General features: G+C 32.8%; 1 protein-coding gene across 11 annotated transcripts in view; it reads left to right on the top strand.

Annotated features, from left to right (window-relative positions):
• Nucleotides 1-13892, top strand: part of LINGO2 (leucine rich repeat and Ig domain containing 2) — a 1132704-nt gene that overhangs the window by 627947 nt on the left and 490865 nt on the right. For all 11 annotated transcript variants that reach the window (XM_077912220.1, XM_077912219.1, XM_077912211.1 and 8 more), the window contains one exon: nt 2308-2393. The gene's annotated coding sequence lies outside the window, so the exon portion shown is untranslated. The remainder of the gene's footprint in view (nt 1-2307; nt 2394-13892) is intronic.

Here is a 13892-nt window from a genome sequence, read left to right as displayed (position 1 = left end):
AAAAGAAAATAATGTAGACTGATGCATACAATTAGAGTCTTCTTTTTAAGGAAAAAAGTATAAATAAGTTTATTTTATTTTTTAATGGGAATTGTTTTAATATCTCAAAAGAGGTATACATGCAGGAATATGAAAAAATGATACTTTCATGATTTTCTATTTACTAATTCTTTAAATGCAAGGTGTTTTTGTCTTCCTTTCAGGAATGAATGGAAATAAGGAAGAATAATTAGAATATACTTTAACATGTTTACATTCATCTATACATTCATTAAGCAGGAATTTTAAGCAATCTTGTCCACATGGGTTCTACATTCCAGTGAGGAAAAGAGATTATAGACAAATTAAAAATATGACTATATATTTGATAGGAGGGGGCCATGTTGGGATTTCAGGAAAAACCTCTTTCGAGAAAATGACTTGAACTGAGACACGAGGCATAAAGAGGATCCAATTGCAGAGCATTCCAGGCTTGATTTCCTGAAAAGCAAAGTCCTTAGGTGCTTGAGACCCGGGTTTATTAAGAGAAGAGCATGCAGAAGCTCAATAAAAATGAGAGAAAAAGAATATTTGAGAGGTAGACTGTAGCCTGTTCATGTCAGAGTTTGTAGGCCATGATAAGATAATTAGATTTTATTCCAAGTACAATACAAAGCCACTGGGTAGTGAAATTATGATTTATGCTATGAAGTCTACCCTGGCTAGAGTGTGAGCAGTGGATTGTAGAAGGGGTCATGAGCAGGATCAGTGAGAATAAGTAGAAGGCTTTGCGATAGTCTAGATGATCAATTATGGTGGCTTCAACTGGTGAGAGGAGAGAACTGTGTGGATTCTAGCTATATTTAGTGTACATAATAACCATGGAAAACAAAGTTAATTAAAAAGATATTCACATTTCTGACTTGAGTACAAAGCATATGTGTTAATTTCCTAGGAAGCAAGGATGACCTAGGAGGGCATGAGAGGAAATTTAGGAGTTCAAGTTTAAAATAAGTTTAAAAGGTAGTAGATACATTGGAGATTAAGACAGTGGGCTCTGAGAAAGGTTCACATCCTACCCTAAGTGGTTAATAGTGATGGATCTTGAATAATTTATTTAAGCTATACCTCTGTTTCTCATCTTTTAAAAAAGGGAGGTTAATAATACCTACCTTACAGTGTTGTTGTAAATATTAAATTAGATAATTCCTATAAAATGGTAAAAACAGTTATAAGCAACAAAATAATAATCATCACCATTATGAATGCTAACACAAGAAGTAATGTCAAGTAGAAATGCTGGCATACAAGTTTGAGATATGAAGGAACATGGTTGACATCCCAATTCTTTTAAAAAAGCATTACTATCAAATTAACATGTTTTACACCTTAAATTTACTCAATGTTCTATGTCAAGTGTATTTCAGCTGATGAGGGTGGGAAAAAAAAGAAAGCTTTTCACCTCATTATACTTACTTTGAGTTAGTAAAAAACTATCCTAAGATAGCTTTTGCTATTTTTTTTAAATCAACTTACCTTTCTCCTTTACCCTTCTCTCTTTTTGTGAGTTGCACAGGACAGTTGACATGGAGTTGGGACATAGAGTCAGAAAAGTCATCAAGACAATGGGAAGTCATATTCTAATTCTAAAAAGAACATTTCATTTCCCTTTTTCGACTTTCCAACTATTCCAAAAGCTTTTAATTGATTATATTGGAATTTCCTGCTTAAATAGACCATAACTATTTTCGATAAGAGATGATCCAATTTATCTAAGAATTAACTATTAAAACAACAAGGAATAATCTGAGACTTGCATATTGATTTCATTGTCAAATTAACCTTTGAAATGGCAGTTTGACACAGCAAAAATTCTTTCTTCTTTTGGTCTATATTGTGACAAATTAGAGCAAAATTTCATTTTGGCTTCTGGAGTGGAAGGTTGATTTCTTCAGCAATATAAATGTACTCGAACATGAGTTTCATCCATTTATCTATTTAATAAAAAATAAAGTAATTTAATGAATGCCTGGGTGGTAGATACTTTGTCACTTTCTGAGAATTCCAAGATAAGCGTGACAATATACTTGCTTTCAAGATGCAAAACCAAAAAGCAAGCAATATACTTGCTTTCAAGATGCAAGTGGAAAGCACTTGCTTTCAAGATGTGAAATGGGTTCATCCCTGTTGTGTTTCTTTAAAAGCTTTATAGAACAAGTGCTATGTAAATTTGAGTTATTATTGTTGTGGTCATTAATATACGGAAATCCTTTAAGAAGCAAATATCATTTTTATAACATGTTTTATTTATTTATTTGTTTTTGGTAGCCTCCATACAGAGTCATGCAAAGAGGTTCAGAGAAGAACACAGAAAGTGGCCACCATCAGCATGAAGAACCCAACAAGTCAGACTGGTAAGTGGAAAAGTGATGCATGAGTGTCTTTTTCTGTGTTTCATTACATCTGCTGACACTGTTTTTTATTCAAAAATACCTCATAGTTTACAAACAAAAATGAGAGTGTGTCTAAAAGGAAAAATGTCTATGACATTTATTCTCATTACTTTGAAGACCTTAGGAAGGTGGTATTCGTCACGAATAGTCTTGGCATTTCGTTATAGACAGATATGGTGTTACAGTAGCTATATGACTTCATGAAAGCTGCTTAATTCTTTGAGTATTAGTTTCTTTGTTTGAAAATAGAAATGATGGGGATGCCTGGGTGGCTCAGTTGGTTGAGCATCACACTCTTGTTTTCAGCTTAAGTTGTGATTGGTGAGATCAAGCTCTGTGTCAGACTTTGAACTAGGCATGAGGCCTGCTTGAGATTCTCTCTCTCCCACTGCCTCCCCTGCCCCCCACTCGTGCATGCATGCGCAGTCTCTCTCTAAAATTAAAATAAAATAAAATAAAATAAAATAAAATAAAATAAAGAAAAGAAAAAGAAAGAAAATAAAATGGAGATTATGGTAGTTATCTTGTTATGTTTTCCTAAGAACTAAGAAATTGCATATAAACAATCAATTTATTTAGCATAAAGAGGTTAAAGATACAAGACTAATATTTATTGAATAAATTCCATGTGCCAAGTACTAAGTGGTAACTACTTTATTGCATTGTTTAATTGAATATGCACAACACTGCTTAAGAATAGAAGCTATTATTGTTCTCCCTTTACAGATGAAGAAACTGTACTATCGTAAAACTATGTGAGTTGCCTTTAGATAGCATACTGCTCTGACAGTTGTTTGAGTGCAGTCCTTTCTGATGCCAAAGTTTCTGTACTTACATTCATTCATAAAATCAACAAACATTTATTGGGTAGCTAACAAAAGCCAGGCTTCTTTTGGCTGGAATGCCATGCTATTTCCAAAATGATTATTGCTTAGAATATAACAACTGTATGTTTATAAGACACATTATAGTTTACAAATAATTTATGAGTAAGTAATTTTGTTTACTGATGATATACCCCGTATGAAAGACAAAGTTGGGATTATTACATGTATTTTACAGATGGAAACATTGAGGTCCCAAGAGGTTAACTGGCTCACTGGATGTCTTACATGCTCAGTGCTTTTCAGATTCTCTGGGTAAAAAATCAGTTTTTTTGCATATTTTTTAATGTTTTTATTTAAATTCCACTTAGTTAACATACAGTGTATATTAGCTTCAGGTGTACAGTACAATGATTCAACATTTGCCTACAACACCCAGTGCTTATCACAGCAAGTGCACTCCTTATTCTCCATCACCAATTTAACCCATCCCCCCACCTACCTCCTCTCTGGTAGGACAAACCATTAGTTGTTTTCTATAGTTAAGAGTGTTTTTTGGTTTGTCTTTCTCTATTTTTTTCTTTGCTTATTTGTTCTGTTTTTTTTATATTTTATTAAGTTTACATATAAATAAATTCATATGGTATTGGTCTTTCTCTGACTTCTTTTGCTTAGCATAATACTCTATAGCTCCATCCATGTCATTGCAAATGGCAGGATTTCATTCTTTTTTATGCCTGAGTAATATTAATTATATATATATATATAAAGATTTATATATTAAAGATATATATATTCATTCTATCTTCTTTATCCATTCTTCATTTGATGGATACTTGGGCTGTTACCATAATTTGGCTATTGTAGATAACGCTGCTATAAACATTGGGATGCATGCATCCCTTAATCAATTTGAATCCATTGCAAATTGAACATTTTTGCAAACATTAATTACCAGAGAAATAAAATGATCAAAAAATAGACACAAAATGCACATGTCGACATTTTTATTAGTTGTTATTATTCTGCAGACATAAAATTATAGAATGGCTATAAAGGGTTTTAATACTTTCTCTCCATACTCCATTTTCTGTACTCCTCATGATGTAGACCAGTTAGCATTTGCAGACTAACACTAGCCTCTAGACCAGACAGTAGTAAACTTTATAGCACTGATAGAGCTAATATGAGGGAAAACTAATATTCAACCTGAGACCTTTGTTCTTCAAGTCCAGGTCTTTTCATGTTACTCCATAAAGCCTCAACATACTGGAAGAAACCTGTGTTATGGTCCAAGGTATGAGAAGATCAAATTCCTAATTATTCAAATGAAACAGATATAAGAAAACTGACAATAACAAAATATCTTTAAAAAGTTATAGGAAACAACATAAAAAAGTGGAAAACATTTGGAAGTTTACAAGAATGATTTCCTTCAAATTTACTTATCAGAAATCAAGACTTAAAATTTTTGATATGTGATATATTGTTAGACTTTCTCAAAATATGAGATTTTTTTTCTCTTCTCTTTTCATTCTGTTTATTTTTGGAAAAGAGAAGTGGGATTTTATTTAGAAGACTGGGCCTTATCAATTCCCAAGCAGCATATAGACCTTGTATAATTCTAGAAGATAAAAGTGGAACTATGCAAGCTATGAACTGAAAATGAACTCATCTTACCACTACATTGAAGGGGCCTGAAAATAAATGTTACTTCTTCATTTCAAAAACTACTAAAGAAAATTGCAGCACTTTTGGTACACAGTAAGATGCGCATTGCATCAGCAATGAAAATTTACTTTGTGAGATGGTTTTGTGGCTTTCTCAGTTCTACTGAAATGGATCCAAATATTTACATGTGCTATTTTATTAATAAGTGTTTTGCCATCTGTGTCAAAGTAGTATTGCACAGATGTTCAGGAATAACTTTGGTTGTGAGTAAATATTAGAGGAAGATTGAGTTTTTCTCCAAATGATGCTGATAGAATTTTTTTTATCATAGTTTAAGATGTCAGAAATAGTTGTTGTTTTAAAGTTATACCAACTTAACAGTGTTTGATGAAGCTTAAAATGACTATAAGGGCATAGAGAAAGGTGGAAATTTATGACTACATTCAAAACTAGGACTTTCAGCCAATTCATTATTTTCTTCTGAAGAGATTCCACATCATCAAAGAGAAGTTCAAAATCTGAAATAGAGCAAACTCATGGCCTTAATAATACAGGTAGATTCTGTGCCCTTCACTTACTTTCTGCCCCTTGACTCAGGTCCAAGAATTATATCACTGAGAAAGTTAGGTAGTCATACCTATAGTCAGTGCCTTTGTATCTATTCAAGGATTATCTTTGTTGCTTCCTCTGAAAAGAACAGAGAAGAAAGGACTTTCAGAAATGCATTGCATCTAAGGAGAAAGTTAGGTTATCCCAACAGGCATTATAGGTATGGTAATATGTGACTAGAGACAATAGGACTCAGTGTGTGTGTGTGTGTGTGTGTGTGTGTGTGTGTGTGTGAGTGATACTTATTAGAGCAGGATCAGAGGACCAACATTTTAGCAGAATGAAGTGCTCTACGTGAATGCCTGCTATCCAATAGAATTCAGGCCTGTGGTTCACAATCTACTTTTCAACAGGGAAGAATTGACACTTTCTGCTAAAAAACCAGGTTATCAGTAAGATCAAGAGCTAAGAGTGAGTTTTATGACCTATTTGTTGAGTGTCACTACTCTTCAGTGACAATTGAAGTGCTTATTGGTAACAAGCAATAAATAGCAGCAATAACAAAGTCAAACTTGGTTTGGATAATGAGAACTCGACACAGGAAGTGAAAGCCTCAGAGATAAAGCAAATGTAGAACAATGAATTAATACATAAACAAGAAAAATATTTTAGGAAAATTTTTGTCATCCTTACAAATGCATTGATTGACTTAGAAGCCTTAAAATTGAAGAAGTTTAAATGCAAATGACTGAAAATAAGAAAATGTAAAGAAGGAAGCAACAAATGTCATCAGATTTGTAGCAAGTAAAATGAAGAAACATTCCTAGAATGCAGGGGTCCAGGAAAAATGAGAAAATTATGAGAGAAAAAAAGACCAACATGGAAAAGAAAAATCAAACATGCAGGTAAGTATTGTGAAAAAATAGAAAAAGGATAAATAAAAGAAAAGCAGTCATCAAAGAATCATCAGGAAAAAAATCTTGGTCAAGAAAGATAAGAGTTTCATAATTCTAGTTTTCATTTGCTAAAATGTAAGTTTTCTGCATATTGCATCAGAATTTCCTATTTTTAAAAGTTAGGAAAATCAAGTGCTGAACAAAGATTATTTTGAATCAGAGAGTTTTGGGGGTTTGTTTGCTTGAATGTTGTTTAGTGCTTCATGCTTCAAGATTATAAAAGTTTGGTCTATTCAGGCTTTCTTGTTTTCCTTAAATAATTTTGGTAATTTGTATTAATCTAAAAATACTATCAATGCTGAGTAATTGTCCTTGCATGAACATACATTTAGAAAAAAATACTTGAAGTCAATGCACCAGTGGAATAATTAAGTGATTTTTGCCTCTTTTGTAACATATAAAATAATCATACATTATTGGTCAATTAAAGATTTTATGGAAATATACTTAAAAGTGCACAAATAATAGGTGAACAACTCAATTAATTATCACAAACTCCACAAACATGAGTAATAAACACTCAAATTAGTAATTAAAATCTAACCAACAAAATTGAAAGTTTCTTTTTTTTCTTTCTAATCATAAATCTCAATCTTCTTTAAGGTAACAATTTTCTTAAATTCTAATACTGTACATTATTTTAGATTTTTTGAATTTTATATGAATGGACTGATAGAATTTATATTTGTTGTGTGACTTCTTGATCTCAATATTATTTTTATGAGATTTCTGTGTATAGCAGTAATTTAATTTTCAATTATGGCCAGTCAGTGGGGCACCATGTATGTGAACATTTCTGTTGGATATACAATCACTTATATGTAACTTACATGTTCATTTTTAGTAGATAGCTGATAATTTTCTGAACTGGTATACAAATTTATATTCCCACCAACAGAGGATATGAATTCTAGTTACCCTGTATCCTTACAAAACTTGGTAATTATCAGAGATTTTTATTTTAACCATTCTGGGGGATGTGCCGTGCTATCCTGTTGTGGTTTTAATTAACATTTCCATAATGACTGATAATTGTGGTGTTGCTACCTCAGATCAACAATTCCCTTGGTACTCCTAAATTAAAAAGCAAATGAAGATTTAGAGGAGATATTAAGAAAGGTGGTAGCCTTATTCACCTCCACTGAATGAAGATTTGATCTAAAGTGAACTAAAGTTCCCCTTTACCTAGGAAATTTTATAAAGTATGTAATAACATGTGTTATTAAATGTGTACAAGTCCAGTAGTCTCATTCAACTTAAAATGCAACTTACCAATTTGGCTGAACTTTTACTTTTCCTTAAGCAAATTAATGCAATGCAATCTATCAATTTTGTCTTGTTTCATTGGGTACAAACCAATCTAATGACAGTAGAATCACAGCTGAATGGTGACAACTAGAGTTTGTTGCAGGAGAGCGATTGCATACTCCATTTCTGTGTTGGGAAAACTAATTATTTGTCCAGCCATTTGAAACTAGGGATAGCACATGGGCAATAGGCGTGAAAAGAATCTAGGAGGGCAGCGTTCATGTCAGATTTTGACAGAGGGTCTAGGTTTTTCACCTACGCAGCGAGTGTGACAGCTCCATCACTTTCCAGGCATTTCCTCTGGTGGGCTATGCAATGGTTCATTTGCTTCCAGCACTATTAGTTTCCAAACAGTATGAGAGGTTGGTTGATATGTTATTGAGATAATTTAGATGTGCATAAACTGATACTAAGTTGTGAAATAGCATGCTTTATTTTTAATGAAACCATATTATCAGAGATTATCTAGATCAGATTTGTGGTTGCCAGAGTTGAGGGTAGGTGGTGGGGGAAGTTGGATGAATGTGATCAAATGGCACAAACTTCTAGTTATAAGATAAATAAGTCCTGGAGTTGTAATGTACAACATGAGTATAGTTAATACTATTGTATGGTATATTTGAAAATTGTTAAGAGGCTAGATGTTAAGAGTTCTTGGCACAAGGATAAAAAACATTTTTTTCTTTTTTTGTATCTATATGAGATGATAGGTATTAGTGTGACACAATATGTGTAAATCAAGTCCTTATGCTGTACATCCTAAAATTACACAATGCTGTAATAATATTCCAATAAAACTAGGGAAAAAAGGACTTAGATAATCCAACCAAATGCACTTTTTATTGCAATAAAATGTACATAATATAAAATTTACTATTTTAACCATTTTTTAGTGTATAGTTTTGTGGTAGTGAACACCTTCCCATTGTTCTGCAACTGTTACCTCATCCATCTCCGTAACTCTTCCATACACCAACCTCAATCACATTCAGACATTCTACTCCTGTATCGTTTCATAGATAGATAGATAGATAGATAGATAGATAGATAGATAGATAGATATAGTGTGTATCCATTAACAGATTTACAATTACTTTTTATGAATTTGTCTTTCAATCTTTGAGAAAACCAAGTGTGAAATTACAAACCAAAATCACAATACTGTTATTTACATTTGTTTGTATATTAACTTTTACCAGAGAATCAGTAGGCTCTTCATGTCAACATAGTCCCTACTACATTATTTGCTACATTATAATGTGATTGAAGGGAGAAAAAGCTGAGATTAAGAGTCAACCAAGTTGAAGTTATTTTTATTGGTAGATCAAGTCGTCTTATTTTTGTCTCTGTGTATTAGCACCAGAGTTAGTTTGGAATTAATTCTTGGTAACCAATAATTTTCGTAATGTTTAATCAATATCTACTGCCATTCCCATGATTAAGCAATATGCATGTGATATAGAGGTGTCTGGGTAATTACACTTGTGCCTTTTGTTAGATTTAATGTAAGAAAGGAAACTGGAAAATCAAGAAACAACTTGGTAAAATCAGTGCTCTACTAAAAGTCTAAGCTGTTAATAAATTTTCCATAACCATATTCTCACCCTAAAATAAAAACCTGACAAATGGCCTTAACTAAGAATTTCTGAAAACATTTTAAACAAAAGATTAAAGAGATTTGAAATAAAATATGGAGATTATAATCCATTCATTTAGGCATGTTCATTTTCCCCAAGTTGTACCCTGATGTCATTCATGGATTTTCCTGGAAACATGGCTTTCAAAACAAGACCACTTATAATTAGTTTTACATAAAGTGAATTGTATGTTCAACCTGTGCTAAAGAAATAAAAATCACTGGACATAATAGTCATGTAAAGCAAATTTAAAAAACCATTAGTGGGAATTATTAATAAGGGAAGATATGAATTCCCATCCATCTTACACAACTATAACATAAAACTTAGATGTATTTTATATTCATGTATGTTTATTCTTCAAGAAAAATGAACACATACAAGCCCTTCTGAACATATTATTATTTTCCTGGTAGAAAAAAGAAAGAAAAGTAGTTATATTGTAACACTGGAATGGAATTTATGCCAATCACTACTAGGCTTCGATTCTGTGATACACAGAATTCCTTTGCTTATTTAGTTAGAAGAAAAAAAATAGCAAACTTTGTGCTATGAAATCAGGGTTCATGGCATAGACTAGTAGGATTGTGAAGTAAGAAAAGTTTCCTTGAACAGAATGGCAGTTTCTTTCAAACTCTAAATGTTAGGAAAATGTGTTATCTTGATGGAATCTACAGAAAGTCTTAGCAAGATGTTGATGCAGAAAATTCATAGAAACATTCTTGATACAATACCACTGATGGATTCTTGTCTTATAGAGGCATAATATGAGTACATTAAAGTGAAAATAAGTTTGTTTCCTGTAACTTCAAATGAAGAAAAAATAATCATCTTTATTAGGACAGGAAGAAGTGAATGTAAGACACCGTAAATGTATATGTTCCATTGAAATTTTTTCCTATCAGCTGTACTCAATTGAAACAGCTAACATAGACTCCAACTAATTTCATTAAATCACTATTTAATTCCTTCACTTCTTTTTTTTAATCATTGAATTATAAAACTTTCTGATAGCTCAATTTGGCTTCTCTCCCCCACAGAAGCCATATCAACTGAGTGTTTTTTCATACAACTGCACATGCTCAAGGACATACACACATATATTTATCTGTAAATTCAAGCAAAAGTCCATGATTTTGCATTTATGGCAGCTCAGATGCCGTTCTACAAACCATTCTCTTCTAACACCCAAGGCTAAATCCTTTCTATTTAATTCGTGTAAGTTGGTTATTTTCTCAGCAGAAGTGAAAGTACTAATATACCTATAATCCAGACTATCTATAGGCCACATTAGAAGATAGATGAGTGTTTTCTTCATCTTCACTTTAAACAAAATATTTATTTATTTATTTATTTATTTATTTATTTATTTATTTATTTATTTGAGAGAGAGAGAGAGAGAGAGATGGAGAGAGAGAACAAGCAGAGGAAGCAGCAGGCAGAGGGAGAGGGAGAAGCAGCCTCTCTGAAGAGCAGAGAGCCCGATATGGGCTCTATCCCAGGACCCTGAGATCATGACCTGAGCTAAAGACAGTTGCTTAGCTAACTGAGCCACCCAGGTGCCCTCATTTTCACTTTTATTCCTTTTTTCAATGTGATTGTTTATTTTGTTTTGTTTTTGTTTTGTTTTGTTTGTTTTTGCCTTGTGATCCAATGCCTTTCCCGCTGACATCTCACTCCTTTAATAAATCAATTATAATTTAGGCATCTGATAAAAAGAAATTGATAAATTACTTTATATTAAATTGAAACTAATGGTCTGGCTCTACTTATAATAGCATTTTCCATTAGTAAGGAATACTGCAGATCTATGCAAGGGATTATAGGCTCTCACGGCAGAAAGTAGAGGTGATATTTACTTACTCTAAAATTTGTGTAATCCTAAAATTTGTTGTTCAAACCCAGAAATCCTTGATAGTGAAAAGGGCACTATTAATAATTGCATGGGGATAGCAGTGTACATTGGAACTGTGCCTGGCAAACCAGAGCAGATGGTTCCCCAACCTACAATGTCATTTTCTAGCCCTAGGCTTCTCCATCCAGAGTATCCAGCCCTTCATGTGGTTCCCACAGTTTGCAGACATATGCTGTTTTGTAAAACTTCAGATCAAATCAAATGGAGAGTATTGCTCATTAAGGTGTCCCTGAGATGACTTAGAAATTTTAGGATAGCCAATTTTCCAAATTTTAGTACAGAAAATATGGTCAGTATTAGTATAGTACATGGTTAGTACAGTATGTGGTCCCTTGCAAAATGCACTGAACTTATTGTCTACTCGTTTCTACTTTTCAAAAGTCAAGTTATTGTATAAATCATGCTACTTCATTGCACCTCTACTCTTTCTATAGAGAGGTGGGGAAAATCATTAAAATAGAGGATGCTTAAAGATATTTCCAGTACTGATATTCTAGGAGTCTAAGCAGGTGTTATGATAAGCTTTCCTGTTTCCAATAAATAACATCACAAACTAAAAAAGTCATTTATATACAATCAATGTGAATTTTTAGATCCCTCTAATAATGATTGAAAAATGACAGAAACCTTCAACTTCATTTTTCTCCGTTTATTGTATTTGTTCATGCACCAAGTGTGCTTGATTTCTATGGAAAATGAGACGCTACTGAAAACTCCAGTATAAATTTTTTGGTGAGAGTGTGATCAATGTTAGTGCAACATGTGACCCTGCTTATTGATCATGAAATGAAAATAAGGACACTAGTTTTTGTTTTATTGATTCCTAAAATATGATTTAAGACATGTTGTCTCTAATAATTCCATATTATTTACACTGAAAGAAGAATATCATTTGGGGGACTTTGGGATGGCTTCTGACAATGAAAATGACCATATCGTTGTTTCTCTTTACCTATGCAGTAATGGGTAGAGTTAGGTTCTCTGGGAGGTTCATTCACTTTCTCTGGCTTTAAGATAAAAAAACTAGCATGAGTTAGAACTAAGGTTAAGCAAAGATAAATATAAATACTGGTTTTAAGTTAAGGAAACTTTGGAAGAGAACCAAAACAGGTTTTAGAAGCTGACAGATCACACTTCAAATTTTGACCCCACTGATAATGGCTTTGTAACCTTAGACCCAATTACTTATCTTCTTTGAGCCTTAGTTTCCTCACATGTAAAATGGACTATTGATATTTTAGTCATGGAATAGTTGAGAAAATTATATAAGTAAGTAGAGCTGTTGCAGTCATTATAAGGTTATAGATCTCATGCCGTTAATTGTTTCTTGCTTGAGAATCTTGGACAAATACAGTCACAAACTGCTACTTCAAATACTTGTCTTTGGTCTTGGTCTATTTCTTAATCTTTGTCTGTATTAGACTTTTATATCCCCATGCCCTTGCTACCTCCCACCCCAAATAAAATAATTAATGACACTAATTTGCAAGCTCTGTTGATGTCAGACTAGCTGATGTATCAGCTGATGGGAGTGATTCCTATATTTCAAGACACTAGTGTCAAATATTTGATACTCAATAGAGCAATTACATTGCATCCTAAAGAATCCAACATTCATTTTTTATTTTATTTTTTTAGTTTTTTAGTCATTTGTAATAAAAAGAAATGGATATGTGTCTAGCTTAAGTCATGGGTACTTTATTTAACGCAAAATGTGTTACGATATTTGACAGAATAAATGAAAATATAAAATCCCCTATAAGGCTAGAAAACACCATTTCCTACAAATCCCCCAAATAACTGACAGTGAGGAATGAATGGTGGGGGGAGGATGTGGAGGTTATGGAACGACTGCTTGCATAGTACTTTAGGCTCCCACTGAGGTTGATCAAGAATTGTCTTATTATCTCAACATTGTGTAATATGTTCCAAATGCCCATCTGGAATATTATTTTGATTTGTATTCCTTTAGAATCAACTTCAATTTCCAGTACTATCTTCTATCATTTTATGTTGTTATAGAGGTGAATCACATATTTGTGGCAGATTAGATTTCTCTTTGTATTGGGGGAAAAAAGAAAAGGAAGATGACAAGGAAAGAGAAACAGGAGTGGATTTGTGCCCAAATGTTTAGGATCATACTATAGTTGCGATGCTATCTAGGCACTTTTAATCTATGGAGATTATTTTTTTTAATTCATCAAGTTTTAAAATGAATTTTTAATAAAATTATAGTTAAGAGGGAAAGAGACATAGAGTTCTAGACATTTTTAATCTATTTGCATTATGAATCGCTTCTTAGCCTTTTGGCTAAGATCAAGTGTATTTGCATTATGAGGTGAAATTCTTGATAACTTTTTTTTTAAGTTTTTACTTAAAATCCAGTTAACATACAGAGTAATATTAGTTTCAGGTATACAATACAGTGATTCATCACTTCCATACATCACCCAGTGCTCCTTACAGCAAGCATACTCCTTAATCCGCATCACCTATTTAACTCATCCCCTCCTCATCTTCTGTCTGGTAACCATTAGTTTGCTCTCTATTGTTAGGAGTCGGCTTCTTGGTTTGCCTCTCTCTCTGTTTTTCCCTTTACG

This window comes from Canis aureus, chromosome 10, assembly GCF_053574225.1.
Source record: "Canis aureus isolate CA01 chromosome 10, VMU_Caureus_v.1.0, whole genome shotgun sequence".
In the NCBI taxonomy this organism is placed as follows: domain Eukaryota; kingdom Metazoa; phylum Chordata; class Mammalia; order Carnivora; family Canidae; genus Canis; species Canis aureus.
The sequence above is the reverse complement of the archived record's forward strand: the minus strand, read 5'-3'. Positions and strand labels throughout refer to the sequence as shown.